The 8,378-nt window shown below is 45.2% G+C and overlaps 1 protein-coding gene across 1 annotated transcript in view; it reads right to left on the bottom strand.

Annotated features, from left to right (window-relative positions):
* Nucleotides 1-800: 800 nt before the first annotated feature.
* Nucleotides 801-8,378, bottom strand: part of STK35 (serine/threonine kinase 35) — a 32,737-nt gene continuing 25,159 nt past the window's right edge. Inside the window, exon 4 of the mRNA XM_048819860.2 lies at nt 801-6,288. The gene's annotated coding sequence lies outside the window, so the exon portion shown is untranslated. The remainder of the gene's footprint in view (nt 6,289-8,378) is intronic.

Below are 8,378 nucleotides of genomic sequence, written 5' to 3'. Positions count from 1 at the left end.
GGGTAGTAGGTGATGTTTTAAACAAGTGCAACCTCAAGCCATTTTAGCCTCCGATTTTCTTTAGTTGTTTAACATGGCACTGTTAGCTGCAGCCCGTTTCACGCTCTACCTGCCCTCTGCAGCTTGACCCCAGCCTGCCAACATTTCCAATGGTGCAACAGAATTTAAGACTCTGCCTTTCAGCCTCCTTCTCAAGGCCCGGAGCAGGAGACTCTCTCTTGGAAGAAGTGAAGCAGAAATAAAACTTCCAAGATCAAGGTTTCTGTTTCAGCCAGAGCTCTAGCTGTAGCCCATAAGAGCCTGGACTGTGCTCATCACCTTAGTTAGGGTTTCTTTGATTTGCAGGTTGCACCTTTTGCTCTTACAATGGAAAAACCTTTTCCTGGCTTGCTTTCATATCAGCCCTATACTGTAAGCTCTTGTCCCTCCTTGCTGTAAGACCTTGGCAAGATCTGGGGGGAGGCTGGAAATAGCAGTGGCCTAGGTGGTTGTAACAGGACAGAGGCGGAAGGGAAGCCTTGCTCCTGTCTTGCCCTCACTCCTGTTTCCCCTCTCCCCACCACTTTCTCTGGAGAGAGGAGCTGCAGGTTCTTTCACTTCACAGTTCATGTCTTAACTTCTTGGCCATTTCTCTGCTGGAGCTCGATGCTGGAAGCCTCCCTAAGGGGAAATCAAAGAACAAGCCTGACCCGGCCCCTGCAGTTCTTTGAGCGCATGGTGTATGCTGCTGCTCCAAGGATTCCCTTCTCTTAACAATGTGTTGCAGCTGGAAGGCTGAAAACAAAGAAACAAAACTCACGTTTCAAATTGAGTATGGCTTTTCAACCCCATCAAACAGCTTTATTCACACAAACGAATCTTAATTTACAACGCCTCTGCCATTCATACACATCAGGGTATCCACAGTGTTCAAGGAACTTAAATACGTCTCATACCAACCCAAGTAAACCAAGTACAAAAAATATTTATATAAAGTTCACACATAGGTCCTAGATTACCAGCTTCTGTGCAAAAAAGAAAAATACAGATTTAACAACTAGTATCATGAACTAACTTTAGTTTGGAGTCTGGGTTTAAGCCTTCCCACTCTACCTCGTTCAGCAGAGAAGATGCATTAAATATCCAACCACAAATCCCCCTGGGAGCCACACCTTAGAGTTAAAAGCATTGAGATGGCAAACTGCAGAAAGATGGAATTTGTCACGTTGCAGTTAGAAGAGGCCACTTTCTACTGTCCTTTTCACCCTGCCTCCCTTCCCCCTCGACTCTGAAAAGTGTGAAAATGCTTTTAGACTGGAATGGTGTAACTGCTTTGTCACGGGTGGTTTCAGGAAAGTGGCGGACTGTCATTTCACACTGCAGTCAAATGTTTACACTGGAAGTGGGCAGCCCAATGTAAGCAGGCACCAGTTCACATAGGAAATAGCTAGCACTGTAGTGTAGCGAACAGAACAGCCTATGCAGTGATTTCCAGGAACTATAGCCAGAGGTGCCAGCAGCAGATGTATTGCTTGCAACATGGAAGGAATGGATAAATGTGAACGCCAAGTAATTTGCTTTGTTCAGCCACACAAACTAGTGTTGCCAAGCATCAGAAAAAATACAAGGTCCAGCTCCAGGGTACTGCAGCCAAACCTCAAATCTGAATTGCTTCAGTGCAAAGACCAGTGTCTCCAAGAAAGTTGGTTGGCTGCAATGCAATGTGCAGTACACAGCTTGAGGGGAATTTGAGCAGCATGGTCTAGATCCACCTACAGATGACAATGTAGGGGTGGATGCTGAAGAATGGGGTAAGTGCTTGATTAGCTTTCTAGAGAAAAATCTCTGAAGGGCACCAACTCAACTCCAGAGGGAAAAGAAGACTAGCTTTAAAACAAAGTGTTAAAGCAACAGTAACACCAGTAGCACCTGGGAAGGGTTTTGCCTAACATGCTTTGGCAGTGTGTTTAGAGGAGGAAACCAAACAAAGCAGCAATGTGTTCCCCACTATCATGGCCTCTGTAAATTAAACTTAGTATGTTTGGATTTTTGCCCCCATTGTAGCTGGTTGTTCTCTTTGTAGCTGCACCATGTCCCTGGGCAGGCTTAAACCCAGAGTAGATACTGCATATGGAGAAGATTTACACAAATGAGGAATTCCACAAAGATGGTAACTTTTGTTAAAGTCTCTTATTGCTCCACGAAGGCTCTGGGAGCCTCCTGATATGTTAAGGAGCTGGATCCTGAGGAGTAAAGGAAGACTAAAGGGGGACCACTGTCTAGCTGTCACTAGCCCCTCTGAACCTTAAACACAGCAGCAGGAGAACACGGGGGAAGCTAGTTCGACCCCTTCTCTAACCAGCCTATTGAGCCTATCTCGGCGCCCCGCTCCTCACATTGGTGGTATTACAGCCAACCCCGTGTTGGTGCGATGCTGGAGGTGCCGACCTCCAGTGCAGGTTGGTGTAGCCAACGCATTTCGAAGTCCTCCAGAAATGTGGCTACTTCCCCTCACTCCCACTGTAAACAGGATATTTAGAAGTAAACAATTTTAATACAATCCTATAACATGGACAGGGCCATGTCATCTGTTCTACCAAAAACCTGGCTCGTGAGAGCGAGCCTCAATCTCAGTGGAACTTCCTTGGTAGGAGCCCTCAACTCGCCCCCACTCTGGTTAGGGTTAGACCTTGTAACAGCTAGAGTTGTCCCTCCAGTGTCAGTTTTTAAGTTCAGTATCAAGCGTGGTCAGTTAGAAATCAGGAGACGCTCTTGTATGAATATGAGCTGCAGAGACCAGGCAGTCCTGAGCCTCCCCCTTAGTCTCCCTTTTCCCAGAAGCTAGAATTTCCCCAGCTGTAAAGCCTAATGCCAAAAATGTATATGATGGGTGAGACGTTTCAGGCAGCAGCAGTAAGGTGGAGGAGCTGGGCAGACAGATGATGTCAAGCACAAGGAAAGAGATGCCCCTTCCCAGAAAGCTTTATGTCCTTGCAAAAGCTGTAGGTTAGAGCAATTCCCTCTTTAGCTGCTGTTGCTCTAGGATGAGTCTGGACAGGGCCCAGAGGATTCAGAGGTGAGGTGTGGTGAGACACCACTACCTGTAAACTGTATGACTGCCTCACTATTCTAGGGAACTTAGAGCACTCTGCAGCAAAGCCATCATCGGCAGGCAATCAAAGGAGAGAAGCATATTTAGACTGACAGAAACTAAAGGGGAAATGACCCAACTGGCCAAAGGCTAGCAGCCCTAGAACTCTTCCTCCAAAGTGTTTTCTAAATACTATAAGGCACTACGGTCTATCTAGCTAACATCAAGCTGTTTTAAAAACACATCTGCAATGCAAAAGCTGAAGTGGCAACATGAGATCTGAAGGTGGCTTGAAGTCATGGCAGGGCTGAGAGGGTGACTTTACACTAACCAGGTGGCTAGCCACATGCTCTGCCAGCAGTGCATTTAAGTAGGGGAGTAGTCATGTCTTCACTGAAGTTTCCAGAGAGGGGAAGGAGGCACTCATGGATATCCAACACAAAGGATTCCTCCACGGGTGAGGACTTGAAGCAAGTGGCACTCTGTCTGAAATCTGCCTACCCACCACATACAGCAGTGCTGGAGAGAGCACACAGCCTCTGAGGGCGTACCAGAATTGGAACCCTCTGGGAGGTGATGGCTTAAATATCACCGGAGGTGGTAAGCAGCTTAATGGAAAGTTCTGAGACAAGCGCTATCTAAGTCAAAGCAGCTCTCCTAGGAGTCTGCCTGGAAGTTGCCTTCTGTGCCACAACATCCCCCTTGGGCTTCTTTCTGGCAGGGAAGGCATGTGTGAGCGTACACAGTAAGAGCAGGTCTTCTGTTCTCTAGCAGTTCTAGCCATGGATGTAGCTATAGCAGCCAACAGTTGCAAAGCTGTACTGAATAGCCTTGGTATTAGAGCATGGCTTCTGCTGTCAGTTGTCCTATCCATGCATAGCTAGCGTGGGTTAAGTGCCCAAAGAGCGTTGAAATACAAGCTTGAGGCTCTCGTCCTGAGACAGGTGTAGTTAATACAGTCTTGGACTTGGGGGAAGCAGCTGGCCGCCTGATGTAGACAGTCACATGGAAGACAAGTTCTATTGTGAACAAGAGTGCAGGAGTATTGGGGTGCTTCTAAAGAACATGGGTCAGGAAAACAGCAAGGAGGATGGAAAAACAACTTGGGCAGAACAGCACGTAAGCCTGTGTTATGTTTCAATGCACCATGTGACTGATGAGGGGCTTCCAGTAGTGAGAAAATCCACCCCTTTGTTACTCCAGAGCGGGGAGGTATCCTAGAGGCTGCTACAACAGCACCCTGCTAAGCTGGGAATTGAATGTAGACTAACCAAACTGAACTGAGGAGTTACAAAGCCAGACAGTCCTCTGTGGTTGATAACCAAACCCAAACGTCCTAACCCCAAATAACCATCTTGGGAAGAAGTGAGAGTATTCAAGGTCTGGCTGTGGCTCATCACAGCACAGAGAAGCATCTCAGTGGGGGTGCAGGAAAGAGGGACTGGGTCCCATTCCTGGGCTTGTGCTATGCTGGTTACTATATCTGTGTGAAACCTTCAAAACACAAGGTGTTCAATCAGGTGGGGGGAAGCACATAACTACAACTATATGCTACTGCTCTGCTATTCCCCTAATGCACAGCACAACCTTCCTGGTAAGGTGCCACCCAAATCTTCTCTGGTCACTGCATTCAACCTCAGCAGAGGTGTCAAGGCTTACAGGTTTAAAAAACAAACAAACTAGACACCATCCTTAATCTAGCCCTAATGGAGTTATTGCATTCTCATTCACTTTTATGGGATTGTACAGCATACTGAATAGACAGACAAGTAGCAAGTGGGTGCACAAAAATGTCAATGAAGAGAAATAAGACTGAAGTGTCCGCACAGACAGCAGGCATGTTAGTACTGTAAAGATCCTGTATGATTAGGTCAGCAGAGCCCTTCTCTAATTGTGAAGCCAGTCACATCCTACCACAATGACAGTGGAATACTTGGGTAACTGGGTGAGAGAGATTTAGTCTGGAAGCACAACTCATGCCTCCTAGACCAGTATTCCAGCAGAGGTTTGTAATGGTTTGGGAAGACATTTCTATCATATTTAAGAAATCACAGGGTAAGAAGGATGCTGTGCTTTACATCGAGCAAGGTCTAAAGAGCTACCAAAACCATCACACAGAGTCAGTCCCAGAATGTCAGTGCTGCTCCAAATGCAGGCCAGGAAACTAAGTATTAACTGCTCAGCTTGTGAGTCCCACCTCCTTACCCCTACATCCTGCTGAGGCATAACTTCAGTGCCCAAGCCTGACCAGCCTTCTCTTTGCCCTTTGTAGGCCACAGTTATCACACAAAGGGCAAACGGTCTTCTGCAGGAGCCTTGAAATCATACAGTGAGTGACTAGCTGGCAGGGCCCCTACCTCCAATACTACCAAATCCTTCACAGCTGAGGTTTGGAACAAGTGACTTCAGATCTTTTTTTCAGTTACTTTCTGCTTTTGTCACATACATCTACCCTACAGTTCAGTTGATCACCTGAAAATCTGTCCCATCCGCTCCACAGGCCCATTACAGAATTAGGCTCTCAGTTGCCAAATTCCACAGATGACTTTTTTTATTTGGGTGGGGAGCTCTTTCCACTACAGCACCAATCTTGCCTAATCAATTTCTTTTCCATCTTGTTATTTTTGCTACCCTACTCTAATGTCACTTGCTTTATAGCCTGGGCAGCACCTGCCTGTTAAGGAGCCATCTGGTTCTGAGCCACATGACTGTCTGTTTCCAACATGGGGCTTCAAAGACCTTACTTTTTCTACAATCTCCCAACTACAGAGCAAGCCCAGTGAGCTTCTCTCCCCTGGAGAAAGAATATTAACTTTAAAAAACAAACTCGGGCACATCCTGACTTTGAGCCTTGGTACTTGTCAGCAGTTGAGGGAATGCTTTGCAGAGATTTTAATTCCAATCAGTGTTGGTAAAAAGACACAGGTCTTTTCCAGAAGAACCTGTAGCATTCTAGTTGAGTAACAAGGCTGAAACGGTGGGGGAAAGGAGTGGGGAGGTGGGGGGAAGAGAAACGTGTTCTTCTTGACCTCATTCAATAGTCTTGTAACCAAATGAGCAGAATCCTTGCAGCCCTTCTGAAATCTCACATGACCAAAAAACCCAAAACAAACCAGAGATCCCATTGCCAGAGATCCTGTTGTCAGGTGATCTTCAATACCATCTGCTTCCCTCTGTGCATGTAAATAATGGAGATTGTAGGTCCCTGGTAAATAAACCTAGAAAAAAAATAAAAACCAGAGATCAGATATTGCCATTGTTTCACTCACTGGTCTAGGGGCTGGACCTGGAAAAATGTAATGTCCTGAAAGCCTCACCACTGGCTGGCTGGCCGGCCAAAATGGCTCGCCCTGACGCAGTGAGAGATATTGGACCTTTCAGATCCTCTCATTCTGCTTACCTTGCTTTCCCACCTCCCGGCATTTCACTTGCACCATTTTTACCTGCCAGTTGCTGAAAGATTGTATGAATTGGAGATTAAGGCTTCACACCGACTGGAATCAGCTACTCCAGTTTGCTTTCATCTACTGTAAAGCAATGGCTTCTAATGCCATAAACCAGTAGTTGCTTAAAAAAAAATAAATCAGACAAATTCAACTGGGAAGGGAAAAGTAAAATGGTAATAGAGTGAATGGATTCTGAGATCAGATACTTGTAACTGACCATGGGTGGAATTGACTGTAGATACCACTGCAGAGAGATTTAAGTATATAAGTACTTGTTTCCAGTCCTGATTAGTCTGAAATATTTGTCTTTAAAACTCACACATCCCGCAGCCTAGCAATGTTCTTGTCACTGATCCAGGACTGGCTATAGCAGGTCTGGACCTCAGAATGTTGTTTTCCTTCTCCAAAACATAATCAAAACATATATAATCAATGTATAAATCTTGGCAACATGCTATTTATACGTGCCCAAACTGTGTTCGCTCACTGAGATCAGTCACTTAGCCATGGATAACACCACATTTATATTTAAATAATGTAGCTACATCCTAAAAGAGGTCTGCCATGGTGTGCTGGATGAGTATCTATTAAGACATGAAAGCACATTTTCCTGAGGCTCCATATGATATGCTCATGAGCATGCCCATTTAAAAACACTTTCAACTGTGTGTACACATGTCCAACTAAAGGAGAAACAGTGTGGATGTCGCACTCAGATATGAACGTCTTCAATTCACTAACAGTGAGAAAGCATCTTAGGCTTCTCAAGTTGTGCTGGAGGCAATTAAAAAAATCCCCTTTGCTGTACACACATTGAGAAACTCAAGAGGAGCAGAGACTGTTTCTTATTGGCTGTGAATGTTAACTCTCAGGGATGTTAGATTCCATCTCTGCGTGCTAATTGCTATGGTCTGCTAGTTAGCTCACTCATGGGACTTACAGAGCAGAATGGGGAGTCAAGTTTGGAAGGGGCTAGACTGGCAACTTGAGAAGGTTCATATGCCTTCGTTCCATGTTTGACTTGTAACTAGTCGCTAGAGGTCACACACTTTGTTGCTTCTGCAGGCCAAGTTCATTGCGTACACCTGTCTAGTCCTCCCATAAGCTGATGTCTGCACTAACCCGATGCCAAGTGCATTTCCTGACATTCTGAAATTGATTGGATTTGGTGTTCAAAAGTTATGTTACATCCCAACAGAGAAATGCCATCATGTTGAATGTAGGATCTCACTTTGCTCAGCCAGTAATACTAGAGGCTGACACCCTTTGCTGCTGGTGTAAGTAGGGTTGCCAACCCTCCAGCATTGTCCTGGGGTCTCCAGAAATTAAAGATTAATCTTTAATTAAAGACTGTCATGTGATATCTCCAGAAATACATCCAACCAAAACTGGCAAACCCTAATTGTAGATCAAACTCACTGCGTGTATCAGGAGCTCCTTGCATCCCTTCATTCTGCACCACTCTCTGAAATCTTGGAATTGATCCAGTGCAGTGTTCAAAAGTTATACGGACAAGCGGAGAAATGTCATGTGTAGTATAGGGCCTTGCTTTTGTTTGGCTAATCCCATCAAGCTACATTTCTCCAAGACAAACTCTGGGTATGGTGGCAGTGAAGTACATGGGAGTTTACTCCCCCCTCCAATGAGTGAAATCAGTTCCCCACTAAAACAGTGCTGCTGACTTAATAATGACAGAATTAACCTGTTGAGGAAAGATGGTTACGTCCCAGAAAATCACTGAAATCCGTTTATGTACTAAGAAATCTTGTTAAAGAATAAACTTCTTAAAGGAAGAAACCTCCTCTCCTGGTGCTTGAAGCAGAGTGGATTGATTTAAAATAAAACCAATTTAAATCACTCAG

Source organism: Caretta caretta, chromosome 13, assembly GCF_965140235.1.
Source record: "Caretta caretta isolate rCarCar2 chromosome 13, rCarCar1.hap1, whole genome shotgun sequence".
Classification (NCBI taxonomy): domain Eukaryota; kingdom Metazoa; phylum Chordata; order Testudines; family Cheloniidae; genus Caretta; species Caretta caretta.
This window is presented reverse-complemented; position numbering and strand designations above follow the sequence as displayed.